General features: G+C 41.8%; 1 protein-coding gene and 1 pseudogene across 5 annotated transcripts in view; one reads left to right on the top strand and one right to left on the bottom strand.

Annotated features, from left to right (window-relative positions):
- Nucleotides 1-21,356, top strand: part of GPC3 (glypican 3) — a 456,076-nt gene that overhangs the window by 312,307 nt on the left and 122,413 nt on the right. The window lies entirely within an intron of this gene.
- Nucleotides 13,213-13,628, bottom strand: LOC112615358 (annotated as a pseudogene).

Genomic DNA, 21,356 nt, shown 5'->3' with positions numbered 1-21,356 from the left:
CAGAGCCAAGAGGAAGAGGGTACAGAAAAACATAAACAATGGAGAATGGAAATAATATTCAGTAGCACTGAGTCAGGTCCTAAAGTCCATTGATTCAGGCATAAGCCAGACTAAAGTCATGCTGAAGGTGAGACTCAGTAGCTCTTCTCGGCCACTGTCATGATGATTTGAGAGTTAGAAGCTGAGACATAGTCTTCAACCTCCCAGCTCTCTCTTCTCATGGCTAGTTCTTCCTTTACCCCTATATTGGAGGAGGCTCTGCTTATGAAACGCTGGTGGGAAGGAGAGAGGGACAAACAGCGCTTCAGTATTTGATTTATCACTATCTACCTCCACAGTTCCTGGTCCCCCTAAGACATTTTTGGATTTCATTTCTACTTTAGTTTTCCCAGGAGCAGAAACATGACACTTCATTTTTTCCAATTTGGGGAACTGCTAGTTAGCCTGAGTGTGTGCCCAAGAATGAACACACTGAAGTATAACGATGCTTTGCTAGTATGGCAGTTTACATATTCTACCTTGCCTTAGATAAGTCAAGATTGTTCTTGGAAAGCCTTTGAAGGAGAAATGGATTATGCAGAAAATGACTTAATTTGATATAGCATGAAATATTTATGGCAGCTATGATTTTTTTAAAATCCTGGTAAGACAGAACAGATCAGTTTGGAGAGTACCCCCATGTAATAATCTCACTATGGACTTAGATTGGAATATTTTTCAGCAGCGATTTATCTTAGATGTGGTCTTTAGTGACAGCTATTTATCAGGACATACTCTCATGGCAATACAGTAACATTTATCCCTTAAGATTATGGTGTCATACACAGTAGCTTTACCTTCAGAATTGAGTGAGAGAAACACAGCTTATCCTGTTGACAGATGGCTTAATACAGTGTGCTCCATTCAGGATGCGTTAGACTTGGTTGACTGTCATGTCTTAAGTAGCAGGAAGAGACATTTTCATGGCTCAACACTGATATGTCTATAGACAACCTGTTGAATACTGGATAGCTTATTACTTTAAGCAGATTGTGTCCTATTAGTATACAATTCCAGCCTCTGTTGAGCTCAGTTGGATCATTTTGTGATATGAAGAGCATTTGGGGGCCTCCAAAACAGGTCCCAGCATATCCACACCCTCAACAAATAAACATCACCTCCTAATTTCCTCTTGGAAATGTGATTCTGGTGGTTGGATAAGGCCTGTCTCCTTTTACTGTCACTGCTCCATGAATCAGAAGTCTTCTATTTTAGCCTGGAAGGCTTAGGAGATGGAACCAGGAAGAAATATATCTGCTTTTAAGAAATGAGTAAATTGACATACTAGAGCTTCTCTGCCCCTTAAGTATTATTGCCTCCTTCAGAGGTAGTGCCTTGGTAAGTGACAGATGAACTCCACTGATGCTGCCAGTCTTCCAAATAATTTTTCTACCTCCTCTTTGGAAAAAGCCTTGTGGGTTTATGGCTGATCCCTGCCGTCTACAAGTTGTTGATTCGCAGCCAGTTGATCATCAGTGGTGCGGGCTGAGGTCTTCAGTGAGAAGACCCTGAAATGTTAGGAAGCATACACTTGGTGATTAATATATATTGGGAAGAGTGCAGTCTTTAGAATGATCCAGAAGGATTTTTTTTTTTTTTGAGTCAGAGTCTAGCTCTGTCATCCAGGCTGGAGTGCAGTGGCACGATCTTGGCTCACCACAACCTCAGCCTCCCGGATTCAAGCGATTCTCCTGCCTCAGCCTCCCGAGTAGCTGGGATTATAGGCACGTGCCACCATGCCTGGCTAATTTTTGTATTTTTAGTAGAGACAGGGTTTCACCATGTTGGTCAGGCTGGTCTCAAACTCCTGACCTCAAGTGATCTGCCCTCCTCAGCCTCCCAAAGTGCTGGGATTATAGGCATGAGCCACCGCGCCCAGCCCCAGATGGATATTTTAATCCTGGTTCAGACACCAGCTGTGTGCTTTGGGCAGAACATTTAATATGACATTCTGTTACCTTATTTATAAGATGGGAGTAGTGATACCTACTCTGCGGGGCCGTTGTGAAGATAAATTCTGGCACATAGGCACTTAAATAATTGATAGCTGGTGTTGATGTTGTCATTACCATTATACCATGGTTGAGCAGCCCATGTAAATGTCCAGAGTAAGGGTGAAGAGGTGTGGGCCATGTTTCTTCCCATAAAGGTAAACTGGATTTTTTGGGGGGAAATACTGTGAGTCTTTGGGAACCAAACTGCTAAATGAGGTAGCTGATTAAGCAGGCTTATACCATTTGGGGTTCATTTGGAGGAGAGGATAAAATAATACGGCTGTTTACTTCTGACATTTATATTGGCTTTAAATGGGGTTTCCAAAGAGGAGTTCCAGGAATTTTTTTGTAGAGACTGGGTCTTGCTATGTTGCTCAGGCTGGTCTGGAACTCCTGGGTTTAAGCGATCCTCCTGCCTCAGGCTCCTAGGTAGCTGAGATTATGGGCATGTACCACCATGCCCAGCAACAATTGTTTTGAGTGATGTCAGCATAATTGTTGCAAAAACCTTTGGGCTGCATACATTCTGGTAGATTTATACAAATTTGAAATCTGTCATGACTTTATATTCACCCCTCAGAGAGCATGTAAGTTGAATAATGATTGAAACAAGGCTGCTGAGTATGATAAGTGTCCTGATGTTTCCCTGGTAAGTTTCTTTTAGTGTTATCAATGTCACTTCATCAGAATACCTCTGACCTCCACAAACAGTAACACTCCCCTGAAACATTTTTGTCCAATTTCTCTGACTCAGAAAGTTTATTTCTGATAGTCAATCACTGAGCATCAGTGAAAGTGGACTCTTGGGACTTGGAGTGTGAAGCACAGGGAAAGGTATGTTAGGGAAGCCTCTTTTCTTGGGAGCTTCCTGCTAGTGGCCCTGCTCTTAGAACACCTCTGGCAGTTGTCATTGTTGTGATTGTGATCGTTGGATTGTGGTGGTGGTTTTTCTGTTCCACAGGCCACAGGAAATGACTGGCAGGTGTCACTTTCTTTGCTGCTACTGGCACAGTTCTTTCCCTAGGGTACAAGCTCTTGGTGGCTTCTTTGAAAGAAATTTAGCTCTCCTATTTTTTGCTCTTTCTTCCTATACTTCAGCAAGTACAAAATCTTGTTTGAGTTTCTCTGATGATTTTTTACTGATAGAAATGTAGCCGAACAGTTGAGGGATTAACAAAAAGCACATAGAGTTATGTGGCAACGTAAGGCAGTGTATTAAAGTGTTTAAACTTACAACTTTAGAGTCAGCAAAGCCTGGGTTTGAATGCCTGCTCTATTACCTATTAGCTCCTCTTCTCTGATCCTCAGCTTCCCCACATGTAAAATGGAGTTAATAGTTTCTCCCTTAACAGTTTGTTGAAAAGATTCCAGGAGATTGTGAAGTACGGAGTATAGTACCTGGAACACAGTTAGGTTCTCAAAAATGGTAGCTATTATTGCTGTTCTTCAAAAAAAAAAACCTATTAAAAAGCCCTTGAAGATCTTTACTGGGAGATAGGCCTGATATTGGCTCCCTTCAATAACCCATTCTTAACTTTTCAGGAACAGCCTCACCTATCCCCCTCTGATTTTTATGTTATTTCCTCTCTTTCCTGCAAAAGCAAAAATCCCAATCCTTGGTCCTGGTTGGTGCAAATGGTGGGCATTTGAGTCCACTGAGGATCAAGTGAGAGTTATTTGCATCTAAGGGTATGCACTAGGCTGACCTTCTTACCTTCAGCATCTTGTTTCACAGCAAAAATATCTTAAACCATTTCTCCTACTACTGCTTTATAGAGATTAACTCAGGCAATCTTCCTAAATTACATTAAAAACCATGAGGAGTCTAGTTGCAGGTCAAAACTAGTTGTTCAGTGCTCTAAAGTCCTTTCTGTCACCCTTGAGTTAGCCTTTGTAGAAAAGGAGAAAGATCATTAAAATGAGTCATGATTTCCCAATTTCTCAAGCCAATGAATTTTATTCTTTTACGTGAGTATGGCTTTGATCCATGGGTTTGTCTCCTTTATAATGTAGTTTCATTTCCCTGTGAAAGGAAATTTGTTTTAATTTGTAACTCCAGTGTCACAGGAGCTTCCTATTTTTTGCCCCCTCAGATCTTAGTGATCCACACGGTCAGATGAATCTTAAAAACTACCCAAATGAACTTTTTCTTGGTTTGAGCCACTTGTTGGCCCATTTTGTCATTGTTCTCTTTGCTTCTAGTCACAGCTTCGGGCCTAGAGCTGGGATGAGTACCTGTTCAGCAGGAGCCAAAGTAAGGTGTTCCCACCTGAGGTAGGGATACAGCAGTTTGGGGTTGGAGGGATGCATAGAGGATTGCACTATGTAAGAACTCATGCTGAAAAGCTAATTTCCAAATACTATTAGGGAGCACTAAGACAAGGACCATCTTAGAATGGGCTAGAAAAAAAACCATTGGCTAGCTTACCCCTACTTATCCTTAACATCATCTCTTCTGAGGACCCTGAATCCTCCTGTCCACAACTTTGTCTGGGTTAAGGCTTGCTGGCACCTCATCTTCTCTCTAGCATGTCCCCAGTGACACTATATTGAGAGCTTTTACATGTCTGTCTGTAATCTTCTAGTAGCTCCTTAGTGACTAGTACTGTGGGCCAGGCGCAGTGGCTCATGCCTGTAATCCCAGCACTTTGGGAGGCCGAGGTGGGTGGATTGCCTGAGCTCAGGAGTTTGAGACCAGCCTGGGCAATATGGCAAAACCCCGTCTCTACCAAAAATACAAATAATTAGCCAGGCGTGGTAGCATGTGCCTGTAGTTCCAATTACCCGGGAGGCTGATGCAGGAAGATCGCTTGAACCCGAGAGGTCGAGGCTGCAGTGAGCTATGATCGCACCACTGCACTCTAACCTGGGTGACATAGTGAGACCCTGTCTCAAAAAAAAAAAAAAAGAGTAGTACTGTGTCTTCTGTCTATAAAACCTCATTGCTTAGCTGTGCCTGCCGTAGAGTAAACTCTCTATACATGTATATTGAATTCGTTGTATGAACCAACAGACATAGTTGCGGGTAACAGACCTTAGTACCAGGCCTAGCTTCCCATGGTATCACTGTACCATTAGGCAGATTACTTAAACTCTATTTTGTTTTCTCCCTCTGTAAAATTAATACCTCCCCTGCCTACCTCAAAGAGTTGCTGTGAGGCTCCAATAAGAAAATGCATATGAGATGTTTTTGAAAATTATAAATTACCCTCCGTTTACTAGATGTTAGTGTAGAAGAGTAGATCAGATGTAGGGGGAGGTTTTATCCCGAATAAATGGAACACTGCATTAGTGGGCTCTCTTTACAAACATGGACCCTTTAGCAGCTTCCTGAGTATCTCTCTCTCTACGTCTCTCAAGGACTTGAGGAATATTATTTAAAAAAAATTTTTTTTTTTTGAGACAGAGTCTTGCTCTGTCGCCCAGGCTGGAGTGCAGTGGCCGGATCTCAGCTCACTGCAAGCTCCGCCTCCCAGGTTTACGCCATTCTCCTGCCTCAGCCTCCCAAGTAGCTGGGACTACAGGCGCCTGCCACCTCGCCCGGCTAGTTTTTTGTATTTTTTTAGTAGAGACGGGGTTTCACCGTATTAGTCAGGATGGTCTCAATCTCCTAACCTCATGATCCGCCCATCTCAGCCTCCCAAAGTGCTGGGATTACAGGCTTGAGCCACAGCGCCCGGCCTAAAAAATTTTTAAGCAAATCCACCTATCCCCACGAATTTTATTTTTAAACAAATCAGCCCATGATGCTGAATTAAACCAGTTGGCCCTGGATAAGGAAATACTTTGAGAGATTGGTAGCATCAGTTTAAATTAATGAAAAGTCTGAGTGACAGATCATTTTAAAGTAAATGCAGTTTTATTACTTTCAAGCACATATAATAACAATGCTGGGAATTGAACTTGGAGAAAGATAGCATGTGTCAGAGAATCAAAGCATACAAATAGGAATCATTGATAATGAGGCTATTGCTGTGTGACTGTCCTGCTAAAGACCATCCTCCTCAAATTGGCTAATGTTCCCCTGGAGAAACTTATCTATTTAAGAAACTCCTATTTTTTTTTTTCATTTATAGGCATGAAGAAAATACCATTAAAAAATCCTATACATGGCTTCTGGATAACCCAGCTTTTTCAAACCCCAGTGGATAGCATCTAGCAGCAGTGCCCTGCTCTCTGGTTAAAACAAATAACAGCAACAAGCAAACACCCTCTGGCCCCTACAGTGATCAACTTTTTCCAGGTTGCCTAGGACTTTCCAGGTTTAGACTTTTGCCAAGTCCTAGGAAACCCCTCAGTCCCAGCAAACTGGGGTGGTTGGTTACCTATCGGTACCTATGACTCTTACAGCTACAAAATATAGGGAAAAGATGCAGTCATGGGGGTTTACATACATTGAAGGGGTGGAGGAGAGCTGGGAGAGCTGCAGCTCACACATTCTGTTGGTTTCTCTGTCTTCGCTTTTTAACTCCTCTTACCTTTTCCTCCCTGATGCATTTTGATCAGTGTCCTCTTCCCTTTGCTCTCTTAAATTCTGTCTAAGGGTACAGTGGGACTTCAGAAAGCAGGACTCAAACAGTAGAGTGGCTAATAATAGTAATAACTAACCATTCTGTGGAACTTCCCAAGTGCCACACAATATGCTAGGCAGTTTGTATGCATTGACTAATTCTCAACAACAGCCTTTTGAAGCGGACAATATTATTACCTACACTTTACTGATTCTACTGATGACATTGAGCAAATTACCAAAGGCCACAGCAAGATGGGCTTCAAACCCATCCAATCCATCCCTTACCCACAGCACTGTCCTGCCTGTCAAATGCCTGGCTTCTCTCCTGCAAGGTTTAAAGCCTTCTCACCTTCTTCCTATTCTTGGTGGAAATCCTGACCTCAGCTTGGTTTAATCTCTTCATCCAGCAGACCTGGAATGAGTGTTCTGTCCAGCTTTTCTCTGGCCTATAATGCTATACCCTATCCTTCCCTTGTTCCCTGCCCAGTCTTGGTCCATGAGAGTAGACGTACATTTCCTGCCTCTTACACCATGCTTCTCTGCTCTCATGTCCTCTCAAGTCTATAAGGCGGCATCCCCTGGAAGAAGGAGTTCTTCTTAGAGATATTTCAACCCCTTGCTAGAAAATGGCGTTCACCTGCCTCTGAGGTTAATTCTCCATTTAATCTCCCGTACTCACATGCCCCTGATAATAAAGTCATTGCCTGTGCATCCCCTGTGGCGCTTTGGAGTCCTTGCAAACAAACAAACAAACAAAAAACCTTTGTCCTAGGCTGAGAGTCCAACCTGAGTCCTAGCTCTACTGTGAACTTGTTGTGTGACCTTGCACAAGTCACTGCACTTCTGTTTTTTCTTTTACTTGTAAAATAAAGGAATTTGACAAAATCACCTCTAAAGCACTTTCCACCTCTAACGGGCTATGAGATCCTATAACAAAGATATTTGATGGGGGAGGGAATGTGAAAGGAAAGGGAACACCATAAAGCCACCTTAATGACTTTGAATTTGATGCCTTCCTAAGTAGACCAAAGTGAAAGTGATTCAAAAGGAGCCCCAGGGTATAATCATTCTCATGAGGACCGCAGTGAGCTCTTCATTTTACTCCTCCAGGTATTATTGGAGCTACAGGGGAGCAGGTAGGTTGGCTGTTTGAGATGTCAGAGTTGTTGTTCTCAATTTCTAATGTTGGAGAGTTTTGGGTGAAACTCACATAATTAAACCTTAAAGAAAATGTTTCCCCCATAGCACTGCATAACTCCAATGGGGCTTCTGAACAGAAAAAAAATATGGAATTCAGTGTCTGTTGCTCCCAATAATATTTGACACAACTGTCCAGAATGAAAATTAGAAGCCCTCTAACCACAGAGATATATCAGTGACAGGAGAGAGACATCGGGGGAGTGCCAAGGGCTGAAGGGCAGGTAAGAGCAAAGTAATACAAAGTGGTTAAGAAAACCAAAGGGAGAGAGACAATTTTCACCCTTTCCAACACCCTCCAGGCTAGAGAGCTTGGGTAAATTTTGACCTAGTTGTCCTTGTGTACATGGCTGTGAGCTTTTATTAAGTATTTATGCAGCAGTTTATATTTTACCAAGTGCTTTACAATCACTTTTATTTGGCTTAGTAAAGTTTTCCTGGAATCCCATCTACTTTATGATCAGAAGAGTCATTTCTTGTTTGCTTAGCACCTCCATGTGTACGGCCTCACACAATAGACCACTTGTTCTAGCAGGAAAGCAGGTGCAAAGAGTTGAGCAGTGAAGGGCACCTGCAGCTAGCAGGGCAGTTGGAGTGGGGGTAGTTTACACTTCAGTTCACCTTTTCTCCCCCTTTGTTATTCTTTCGTGTTATGTTATTGCTGGCAACTTGAGAGTGGTGGGGCAAGGCTTGGGCCTGCCAAGTGCAGAGCTATCCTGACATATGGACACTGGCAGAGATAGGCTCTTTCCCCTGTGCCAGTGTCTCTGCCCATGCCCACCATGGCCACGTGCTTCCACCAGGCAAAGACTTGATGAATATGTTTCTTTCTGCTGCTTCAGGGCTCTTGCTGCAGCCTTGGTTCTCAAACTCTGGACATGAGTTTAGGAAGACTATAGAAAGAGGAGTTCTACTCTCTGCAGACAAGACCAGCCAGTGTTCTTGGAAAAATCTAACACTTAGCTACCTTATTCTTGGTAGTCTCTTTTCCCCCCCACCAACCACGGCAGCCCCCTTGTGCCAGCACTCTGGATTTTGTGATGTAGGATGGTGTGGCTGTATAGATGTCTCATGAAGCAATACGGCCACACACTCTCAATCACCAGTTTGCAGTGGGAATCCAACATAGTCATCAGTTGGATGTTTCCTTTTCTGAAGACCAGATTTGCCAAGGCAGAAACTAAATTCTGGTTCATGAAGTCCAGGCTGGAATTAGTGGGCCAGAACATTGGAAAATTCAGGACCTCCAACTACTAATGTTCTGTGGCTGAGAACAGGGCTATGTAGATGCTTAATAGGTAAGTGTAGAATAGATGATGACACTCAGTGGAGTATAGAAAAGGAACTCTGCTGTTCTCTAGGTTACCCCTGGTTTCTAAAATGGTGTGATCTGGCAGGTGGGACACATTGACAGGTTTACATCAAAGGGCCCAGTGTAACGTAGGTCCTCAGTCAGTGGCTGCAGATTTGGGGGAAAGGCCTCAGGGACAACAGGTTGACAAGGATTAGGCAGAATAGTTTAGAGTCTCCATCACACAAACTGAGCATTGGATGAGGCCTTTTATCTCAGGTCAGTTCAATAGACATTTATTGAGTGCATACTGGGTGCCAGGTACTGGGTAAGGGAGTGGGCCTAGAAATGAATACAGACAAGAGCCCCAGGACAGAGTTTTGCCCAGGAAAACACAGCTGGCAAGAGGAAGTCATACCTGAACACCCGGGGCTCACTCAAAAAAACATGAAATACTGGCTTGGAGGAACAAAACTAATTCTAGAGCCTGGGGCCTGACAGGTGAGTCAGTTAAACTAACACCTTCCTGCCCTTGTCACTACTGGCTCAGGATCTGGGTAGGGCTAATTACGCAGGTTGAAGGTTTGAGGCCTGGAAGTGACTGTGGCTAAGGCCAGAGGAGCTGACAGAAAACAGTGGCAGGAATGTTTAGCTTTCTTTTCAAGTGTATCGGTAGTACCTATTTGCATGAAAACAGTTTGTTTTTTGAGGCTGATAGTTGGCAATTTATTAACCACAGTTCAGCCAGACATCCAAAAAAACACTGAGGAGTCTTTTCTCTGTTTACTGCATATTCTAGAAATGCCACACAAGAAAAAAACCCACCAGGCGCACTTTTTCTGGTTTCAGACTTGCCTCTCTCCCAAACGTGTCTGGAGTCAGTTAAGAGTGATTGTTTAGGTGGACTTTGAGAGTCCTGTTCTTCAATTTGAAGATCACCACATTAAAGAATGGATGTTTGTTGTGGGCCCTGCAGGGACCGGAGACAAACAAAGCAGCATTCTGAACAGACAGATTTGAAAAAGCATGTGGGCATTTTCAAGAGTCATCTAATTTGTTACTTGTGACAGTTATCCAAAGTGGAAGCAGAATATTTTCTATCACTGAGAGGAGGAATATGAACTGTGGGAGAAGGAGGGAGGGGAACAGGCTTCTGACGCCCAAAACTGGTCACTCGGGAAACTTTGGAGGGCTGCCCTGGGCCACAGGTGAATGATTAGTTCTTCTGTGAACTAAAATTAATTTCAAACCATTTGAAGTCCTTTCTGATCATTTCCCCTTCAGATGATGCCCTGTCTCCTGGAAGGTTTGGGAGGGCACCTCTGCTAAAAACTTCCTCTCAGCTAGGCGTAAATGCTTAGTGCCAGCCATTCACACATCATTGCTCAATCGCAATGGCAAAGAAAGTTCCAGTGCTTTTTCCCTTGCCCATTTTCCCTGATGATAAACCATTCCTACTCATGCCTTGACCCATACTTTACTGAGGACAAAAATAAGAGAACTGATACTCTTCCGTTTCTTAAGTTCTCAATGTGGGGATGAAGGGATTTGAAGCTTCCCTTGGCTATTCGTTGCAAGGTTTATTTCTTCTCTCTCAGGAAGCTCTTTTTTTATTTTTTATTTTGATTTTTTTAGAGACTGATTTTCCTGTACTCCACCCAGGCTGGAGTACAGTGGCACCAACATAACTAACTGCAGCCTCAACCTCCTGGGCTCAAGTGCTCCTCTTGCCTCAACCTCCCAAGTAGCTGGGACCACAGGCATGGGCCACCATGCCTGGCTAATTTGTTTTTAAGCTATGTAGAAACGAGGTCACCCTATGTTGCCCAGGCTGGTCTCGAACTCCCGGACTCAAGCAATCTGCCCACCTCTGCCTCCCAAAGTGCTGGGATTACAGGTGTGAGCCACCATGCCTAGCAGGGGATTCTTCTCAAATAACATTTATTGAACATCTACTGCATTTGAGATTCTGTGTGTGGTGCTTTCATGTGATAAAAATAATAACAGCAGCCCTCATATAGAACTTTCTATGTGCCTGGCATTGTTTTAAGCACATGTTACCTGAATTTGCTAAAATTCATTATATCAATTCTCAAAACAGTGCAGGTGGCATTATTCCTATTTTATAGATGAGGAAACTCTAGTTCAGCAAGGTTTAATTATTTGTCAAAAGTCACACAGCAGGTGGGGGCACCAGCTTCGAACCCATGTCTCTGACTCCAAGGCCAGTGCTCTTTCCATCACATAACTCTGTCTCTCTAAAATGTATTATGTACTTGCTGCCTCAGTAAACTATGACTGCCTAACTGAACTTAATGTCTTACAACAATTATTGGTCATTATTTTGAACTTCAGTGACCTTCATACAATGCCCTCATGTTGCTGAGGTATGTGACTAGTTCCTTGCCCCCTTGTTCTTTGCTATTCTGTTTGGGGGAGGTAACAGCTTCATTCCTGTCTCCCTAGCAGTGATGCCAATAATAACTTCAGTTGCTGTTGTTTGGCCTCTGGGCCTCGGTTTGCCCCTCTGTAAGAGGAAAACATTGGGCTGAATGACTTCAAAGGTCCTTTCCAACCCTGATATTTTCATCAATTAAAATATAACTTAAAAATGGGTAAAGAGGCCAGGTGCGATGGCTCACGCCTGTAATCCCAGCACTTTGGGAGGCCGAGGCAGGTGGGTCCTGAGGTCAGGAGTTCAAGACCAGCCTGGCCAAGATGGTGAAACCCTGTCTCTACTAAAAATACAAAAATTAGCCAGGCATGGTGGTATGTGCCTGTAATCCCAGCTACTTGGGAGGTTGGGGCAGAGAATTGCTTGAACCTGGGAGGCAGAGGTTGCAGTGAGCTGACATCGCGCCATTGCACCTCCAGCCTGGGAGACAGAGTGAGACTCCATCTTAAAAACAAACAACCAAACAAACACCAGGTAAAGATCATGTCCTTTTGGTTTAACTTGAGTAGAACAAGAAAATGTCTGGTCCTAGTTCTCTGGACTAGAAGGACTTGGTAAATGAGTTTGGGGTGATTGAATAAGAAGTCTCTACCACACCTCCTTGTTCTGTTATTCCCCACCCCCGATTATTGAGCTTTGAATTACACCTTTTTCTTTCTCTGTTTTTAAACACAGTTGGAGTCCTCTCCTCATTTGTATGTTCCCCTCAAGGACAGCCATCAGAGAGACACTGCTCTGGCCTAGTGTCCTGACCGCCACGTTTAGTTCTCACCAGCTTGCCTACACTCTGGGCTCTGCCTAGCTTGCAATTCTCACAAGAATCACTTTTGCTGTGCTTATTTACTTTTCTCTCTCTTTATCTCTAGCCTCTTCTGCAAAGTTGGTTTCTTCAGAGTAACATTCAGGTGACCTCATCTCAAGCATTTTCTCATTACCTTCCCCTTTCTGCTGGAGGACTGTTCCCCACAGCCACAGACTCTTCTCCTTGTAGTGGGTGATACTAACTTCTCACTCTTTTCTCACCATCTGAAAAATATTATTTGCTTCTCTGGGTTTCAGTGGCTTCCTGATTATGTACTGAGACAAATCTTTTAGTCCCTCCTCAAAGTAAGGTTGGAGACTGCGCTGTAAATGAATTCTAATGCAGTTATTCTCATATAGCTAATGGCTACTAACTGAGATACAGAAATAGATTTACATCACCAAACACCGCATGCTCTCACTCGTAGGTGGGAATTGAACAATGAGAGCACTTGGACACAGGGTGGGGAACATCACACACCGGGGCCTGACATGGGATGGGGGGATGGGGGAGGGATAGCATTAGGAGAAATACCTAATGTAAATGATGAGTTAACGGGTGCAGCAAACCAATATGGCCATGTATACATATGTAATAAACCGGCACACTTAAAGTATAATAAAAAAAAAAAGAAAAAGAAGGAAATAGGCTTACATCCCCTGGGTTTCTTTCCTAGATTTTGCTTCCTTTCTACTGAAATCTACTTGTAATTTCTGAAAGGCTGTTGTTGGAGAACACAGGTACTTCTTGGAGTAAAGTGGATATATCTGTTTCTAGCACCCTCCTAGCTTAACAATGGCTCTGAAGTAGTACTGCTATGCAAACAATTATGAAAGACATTTTTTTCACATGAAAATTTTTAGTTTATAAATGCTTTCATGAAAAATCCACAACGGCCGCAGATAACATCATTGCAGCCCTTTACTCCTTCAGCTTTTTGCCAGCACCAACATTGGCCTTTGCAGTCCCCCTGACTTTCTTTATTGGGTTCTTGCGTTCCTTTCCTTGCTTTCCTGAGTCTTTTTCTTCTCATACAGGCCATGTCTTGAAAGTCTATGTTTGGGTTCATTTTTCTTTGCATAATCCAGGGAATCATAAATCATGCCAAAGCCAGTTGTCTTGCCACCACCAAAATGAGTTCTGAATCCAAATACAAAGATGACATCTGGTGTGGTCTTGTATATTTTGGCTAGTTTTTCCTGTCTTAGGCACTCTTAAATTTCTGTCTTAGGCACTGTTACCTTCCTGGGGTGAAGGACACCAATGACCATTTGTTTCCCCTGAAGTAGTCGGTTGGTCATGAACTTTGTAGTTCAGATAGTTACCGTGTTGTTCATGATGGCTGTCTATTCTCGGACAGCCAGGAAGGAGAAAGACATTTTTATTTAGATATGTGCATAAATAAAGAGAAGCTAATTGTTTCTGTCTTTATTAAGCACATTTACAAATCTCAGCTCTTTTCACCTTTGCTTTATTTTACCATGCATTTATGTAAATTAACACTGTATCATGGATAAAGAAAAGGACATTTTCTTAGGCCTCTTAATAGGATGGTTTTTCTACCCTGTTTTATGGTTTGTCTTTAAAGCTATTTATGCTCTTTAAATTATCCAGTTTTTCCCACAGTGATTGTTGTGACTAGAATGGGTTCCAAAGAAACAGGTAAAGTTAGGGATTATGTGCAATACTGAAGCTTGTCCATAAGGTGGCGCTCTGAGAATGTGAGATCTCTAACTTATTTTTAGCCGTGTATAGCTGGGCAGCGTATTAAACTTTTGTGAAATCAAATTTTTTTTGGTGGGGACCTAGTCCTTCTGATTGGCTCTCAAGCACTTGGAACCATTCTGATACTTAAGGGAAGAAGGAAAGTGACTTTTCTAGCAGTTCCCTTGTCCTAAATCAGTACTAGCAAGTGTTAAAAATCAGCAAGATCTGCTTGAGGGACCTTTTAAGGAAAGGGATTTCTTCTAAATGTGGGACTTGTGATACTAAATGTATGTGTTGTTACAAAACCCTGTCTGGGTATCAGATTCTTCATCTACACAGTGAGTGGATTGGACCAGATGATCTCTGAGAGTGCTTCCATTTCAAATGATCTACATTTGAATTTGTTGATTTCCTTCCACTACGCCATTGCTGCTTCAGCCAGAACAGAAATGAGAAGAAAAGATTGCCTATTTTACGCTTGTTTGACTCTATTCCTCTCCTACAAGTGCTCTCTTTGCTTCGACTGTCCCAAGACAAGCATGCCCAGATGTCCTGTTTTAATGAGGTTCCTTTTCTCTTTATGGCTTTTGCGCAGGTTTTTTCCCTCTCTCCCCAACCCCCTCCCCAATCCCTAACAATCTTCCTGAACAGAAGCATGTCCCCCTTTTCACTTCACAAATAGGATTTTCTTAGTATTATGACAGTCATTTTTGTGCTAAACAGATACCAAACTGGATAAAGAAGATGCCGCATGTAAGGTAACACTTCTAACATGCTACATAGCATGTCCAGTTAAGAAAATATTAGATTTGGGAGGTAGGAACATCTCTCAGTTTATTTTTCCTCCTCCACTTGCTAGTATTCATTGCCAGAACCATGTCAAAGCTTCAGTAGAGAAGCAGCATTTTGCAGAGGAGGACAATTAATTTAATTACAGATGAGTATTACTAAGTAGCTAACCCATCATTACAATCCCCCATGGCCAACAGTGTCCCCATTCCTGACACACTCTGAGCAGTCTGTGGATAAGAAGAATTGGGGCCATGCTGGCTCCTCCTCATTCAAGGCCTGTCATGAACCACGTGCTCCAGTGGCACAGAGCTAGCCTGAGAAAATGAAATGCTGAATTAATGAATTAATGCAAAGCTGCCGAGGCACCCTTCACCGATTGACTTCCCTCTGGGCTTGAAGCTCAGAGCACGCATGTTACATGAAATTCCCCAGGGGCACATCACACATGTTTCCTTGCTGTAGCCAAGGTGACAAAGGCAGGGATGCACTAAGACATTGTTATCCTGTATTTGTTTTCCTGTTGTCCTTAGGCATTTGAAATCTTTAAATAGTCTTTGGTATGTGTCTAGTGGCATGGATGGTGATGGTGGTGGATTATTTATTTCTCTAACTTCAACACCTTGTCTCCCAAGAACACAACTATGTCACTGAATAGCCTTGGCCTGCCCACTATGGCCTCCCAAAGTATGGCTATTAAATAGCCATAGATCTCTGTGTAAGAGAAGAAACCCCACACACAGGGCTCTCTCCAGGGGCTCTTAAAGGGCAAGTCCAGTAATCTTGCTGAGTAGGCCAAGAGAGCTTTGTGGCGATGCTGCTGGGAGCCTTGTAGACCATTATAAGCAGCTCATCCATTGTTTCCTACAAGGAAGCAATGGAGCAGGGTGGTGAGGAAATGTCAAATATTTAGTCGACATTGTTTCTCTCTAAGGAAGCAAGACCAGCATAGTGGTTAAGAACCCACACAACTGGAGATGGATTCTTAAAGTTCACACTCCAGCTCTGCTGCAGACAAGCTGTGTGACTTTAGGCAAGTGACTTACCTTCTCTGTGCCTCAGCAGCAGCAAAAACAGCTGCCAATAGGGTAGTCAGGAGGATTAAGTACATGTTTTCTTTTTCTTCAGTGCTTCAAACAGTATCTGGCACAGAGAAAGCACTCAGTAACTGACAGTATAAGTACCATGAGGTGCTTTGGGTGATTTAAAAAAACAAAAACAAAGACAACTAACCAAACCTCTGCCTTCAAAGACCTCACAGAGTACATGGAGTGGCAAATGAAATATACATAAAAGGAGCACTAGCAACTCAGGGCAGTGCCCACAATACATTTCAATGCGAGGGCAGTGAGGTCAGCATGACTCAGGGTGGTTCAGGGAGGCCCTCAATTCTCATCAGGTGAGGACTTCAGGCATCTACAGGAAAAGGTAGTGAGAACTTGAATAACTTCTTTGCCTCTGTTTTGAGGGAGGATACAACTGATAATTTACATTCATGTTCACATCCTCACTGATATACTGTCTTTTTGAAATAGGTAGGTTGGAGTTACCTCACTGAAGAGTAGAAAATAGGGCCGGGCATGGTGGCTCATGCCTATAATCCCAGCACTTTGGGAGGCCGAGGTGGGCGGGCAGATCATGAAGTTGGGAGATCAAGACCATCCTGGCTAACACGGTGAAAACCCCGTCTCTACTAAAAAATACAAAAAACTAGCCAGGCGTGGTGGTGGGCGCCTGTAGTTCCAGCTACTCGGGAGGCTGAGGCAGGAGAATGGCATAAACCCGGGAGGCGGAGCTTGCAGTGAGCTGAGATCCAACCACTGCACTCCAGCCTGGGCAACAGAGCGAGACTCCGTCTCAAAAATAAAATAAAATATATGGGATATATATATATAGAGAGAGAGAACAAGAGAGACAAGGTTTCACTCTGTCATCCAGGCTGGAGTGCAGTGGTTTGATCTTGGCTCACTGCAACCCCCACCTCCCAGGCTTAAGTGATCCTCCCAGCTGAGCCTCCTGGGTAGCTTGGACTGGGACTACATGCACACGCCACCATGCGTGGCTCATTTTTGTGTCTTTTGTGAAGATGGGGCTTCACCATGTTGCCCAGGTAAGTCTCAAACTCCTGGACTCAAACGATCTGCCCACCCTGACCTCCCAAAGTACTGGAATTATAGGCATGAGCCACCACACCCAGCCAATGTGGGCTATGTTTAACCTAGCAAAGTTGAGTTCGTGACCTGATGTGAACCACCTAAGGTCTGAAGAAACTCAAGGGTGACATTGTGAACATTGCCCCAAATATGTGTTCTGTCATAAGAAAGCACCTTTGAGGAAGGACATTGGTGATGGCCAACATAACTCTTATTAACAGGAAGGATTTCCCAGAGGCCCTGAGATGTGCATGTGAGTCGGGCCCACTTTTTGTTTTTCTATTGTTTTGTTCTCTTTTGCCTTTAAAACAACTAATGCCTGTTAATATAATGTATAATATGGTGACTATATTAAAGAATATTATATTGTATATTTGAGATTCACTAAGAGAGTAGTTCTTAAATGTTCTTACCACAAAAATAAAGATAATTATGTGAGGTGATGAATAGGTTAATTAGCTGGTTTGGCATAATTGTTTCATAATGAGTACATATGTCAAAACATCATATTGGAAGTGTACATGTATTTAACTTTTATCAATTCTACCTCAAGAAAGCTGGAAAAACATTTTGATTAACGACTATATAAAATCTCATTCATTATATATTAAACTATTATAAAGATTAAAAACGGTCATGGTAAAAAATATTTTAAAATATAGAAGGATATAAAAAAATAAGATTTCACTAGCATCTCCCTATTCTCACTCACTGAAAGTGACTGCTCTTATCATTTTCTTATGTATCCATCTAAAATTTTTCTGGGCATATTTGAACATGTATAGAGTGTATAAGAGTAATGCAAATGTAGACCCATTTTCACCGCGGATGCTGCTACTTGTATCTGTTATAATGTATCTCGTACTTGATGCCATATCAACACATACAGATCTACTTTGCCCTATTAATGTGCTCATAGTATTTCATTCTAACACTCATTACTTTTAAAATTTGGTTCAATATTTTGTCTGGCTAAGGAGCAAAGGATAGAGACATGAGAAGCAAAAAAGTATTGAGAGCTGTGGGAGAAGTATCAAGATACCTAAAGGATAGTGCAAGAACACAGAGTTTTTAAATAGTGCCACTAAACTTAAGCAACTATAAGCATCAGTTGGACCAGGACTTTTGGTTACTGCCTTGTGAAGTAGATGCAATAATGGCAAGTTTTAGGCCTAAGACACAGGGCAGCTATTCCCAACACTTCTGTAACCAGAATCCATGCTTAATTTGTGAGAGTCCTTTGAGGATTTAAATAGCACATGCATAGAGCAGAACAGTAGATGCTATTTCAACTTTCAAAAAGTTTGGCAAGCTCTTGAACCCAAAACTGTCTTTTAAAAATGGAGTCACTGTGGGATCAGGGAGCAGTGTTTAGTCCTGGCTCTTTATCCATGGCTGGGAGATAAGAAATTTTAAAAAATACATAGCTAAAGGGGCACTTTTCTGAATGGCAGAAATTAATACAGTAGGACCACAAAGGATCAGCTGTGGGACTAATTTGATTTAATATTTATAATAGTTTTGGGAGCTGGAGTACGGGGCAAAATCGCTAAGTTGGCAGATGTCTTTACACTATTCCAATGAGAATAAGTAGCTTCAGGAAGACGCTTGTTTTATAGGAGTGGACATAAAAGTGGCTGGCAAGCTTTGATATAAAAAAGACCAAGGATATGTCTCTAGGGACACATTCCTGAAGTTCATTTCAGAAGATTTATAATGAACCTTACCTCTTTATCTGCAAATAGGGTCTCTGCTTCAGGCATCAGTAGGAGTTAAAGAAGAGAAGATGGAGTTGGTAGTATCATCAGAAGGTGGATGATATTTAAACAGACCGCATTATATGAACATAAAAGAGGAGGCTAGTAGTGAGCTGATTCCCAACAGATAAAGAATGTTCCTTTATGTCTCTTTAAAACAGCCCCCAAAGGCAATTGGTATTTGATGATTGGTGATCTGTGTATTCACGAATTAACTTTTAAAGTTAAATAATCTGAATGTGTTAACCTATCATTTTAGAAGAAATGCAATCAAATGTACTCTTCAGCATCTTTGCTACAAAATATTTTCCTTCTCAGAGGATGACATTTAATTATGAATGTCAGAACTAGATTTCCTGACCTCCTCTGTTAGCATGCATGTTTTTCAAAGTATGTCCTTAATATTGGCAGATACATTGTATCATGGACAGGGACATCTAATAGAACGAGGTTAGTATCTTCTGAAGTTGTGCAATTTTCAGTAATAAAGAGATAATGCCCTATCTACTTCTCAACTTCACAGTGTGGTTGAGAAGTTCAAATGAGCTGAGTGATATGAAACTGCTTTGTAAAGTGCTGTGCAAAAATATGGTAGTGTTCATTATTCTTTGTACTTCATAATTTGGGATTAGAAATATAAATTGACTCAAATCTATGAATTTATCCTTTATAGATGTAAATGCAAATGTGTGAAAATCAGTATACGAGGATGTTCTCTGCAGCATTGTTTATATTAACAAAATATTACAAATTATTGTTAATCAGTAAGGTATTGGATAAATAAGTTATTATTGAGCCATACAGAGGAATAAGAACAAGACAGTTCCATGTGTCCTAACATGAAAATATGTCCAAAGTATATATTTAGTTTTAGTTTTTGTTTTGAAACAGGGTCTCACTCTGTCACCCAGGCTAGAGCACAGTGGTGTGATCACAGCTCACTGCAGCCTTGATCTCCTGGGCTCAACACTTCAGCCTCCAAAGTTGTGCACCACCACGCCCAGCAATTTTTTTTTTTTTTTACTGGTTCGGTTTCTTAATTGTTTTATTTTAAGCAGTTCTGTTTTTTGTATTAAAATACTGCAACTCAATATTTTTGTCAAAGTTTCCACTTTCTTATCAGAGACAAAAGCCAGAAAAATACAAAAAGTGTTCCTTTCCCCCATTCCTCAAGCATAACATCCAACAACTTGGCAGCTGGTAGTTGTTGTTGACAGTTGTGACTTGTATTTGGTGATATAAACAAGATTATAGAGGCACTAAACCATAAATGTAGTTTCATTTTTTGGGGCATTACTATCATTTTACAAAATATTTAGCTTCTACTTTGAACATTAAAATGTAGTCCAGCTTTTTAAAGCCACAATTAACCACCATATTTTTTATAGGACCAAAACAGTTTGATTGTGCTTTAAAAAAGTGATCATTTAGAATCAATTAATTAGAATTAGAAATGCTTAATGCCTACCTTAAGTGGATACCTAATTAATTCCTAAAATAAAATTGTGGTCTCTTTAAAGACGTTCAAGTTGCAACATTGAAGCTGCTTTGGTGGTGCCATCTAAATGATAATCTGTTTGCAAATGCCAAATGAAAACTCTTTGTTGGTAGATTGAGCTATGTGCAGAATTAAACACAAATCAGTTTAGGCATCTTCACTTTTCATTATCTTATCTCATTGGAAATTATACATAATGTAAACAGTAGAACACAATTCACTGATGTTTTTCCTTAGTTTAATACAAGTGTACCTCACTTTAAGCAAAATATACTAAATGATTTGTGAAGCAGGACTTTCCTTACTTTTTCAGTTAAAAAGATGTGCTTACAGAATTCCTTTAAATAACAAGGCTTCTTCGACCTGTTTAGAGTATTTAGATCACAGAAATTCATTTCACACACAACTTCTTTGAAATACCTACATTGCATAAAATGAGGCACACAGGTAAATGTGCCCATTCCATCGAGACTGCCTCATTATTTTGTGGTTATTTTATATTTTTCAGTTTGTCATTATTAACACTTTAATATGCCAGGTTCATTCACTCCCTATTTTAGTTGAGATGAGTTAGTGTTTCTAAGGAGTGTTTTGTAATCTCTTGTCCCAAACTAGGCTGGTTTGGGAATCCAGTGAGAGTGACTGAAAATTGAAATTCAATCCTGAACATCCTTCCAGAACACAGCCTGTCACCCTGTGGAGATAACACACAAACTACCTCAGAGGACCCCCACCTGTGGCAGTGAAAATCATGTGAGAGTCATAGTTCAAAAGAAAAAAGTGCTGAGCACTGTGGCTCATGCCTGTAATCTCAGCACTTTGGGAGGCTGAGGCGGGAGGATCACTTGAGCCCGGGTGTTTGAGACCAGTCTGGGCAACATAGGGAGACCCCGTCTCTACAAAAAGTTGGCCAGGCATGGTGGCTCACACCTGTAATCCCAGCACTTTAGGAGGCCGAGGTGGATGGATCACCTGAAGTCAGGAGTTCGAGACCAGCCTGGTCAACATGGCGAAACCCCGTCTCTACTAAAACGCCTGGCTAATTTTTTGTATTTTTTATAGAGATGGGGTTTCACCATGTTGTCCAGGCTGTACTCAAACTCCTGGGCTCAAGTAATCCTCCTGCCTTGGCCTCCCAAAGTGCTGAGATTACAAGTCCAG

This window comes from Theropithecus gelada, chromosome X (genome assembly GCF_003255815.1).
Source record: "Theropithecus gelada isolate Dixy chromosome X, Tgel_1.0, whole genome shotgun sequence".
NCBI lineage: Eukaryota > Metazoa > Chordata > Mammalia > Primates > Cercopithecidae > Theropithecus > Theropithecus gelada.
The sequence above is the reverse complement of the archived record's forward strand: the minus strand, read 5'-3'. Positions and strand labels throughout refer to the sequence as shown.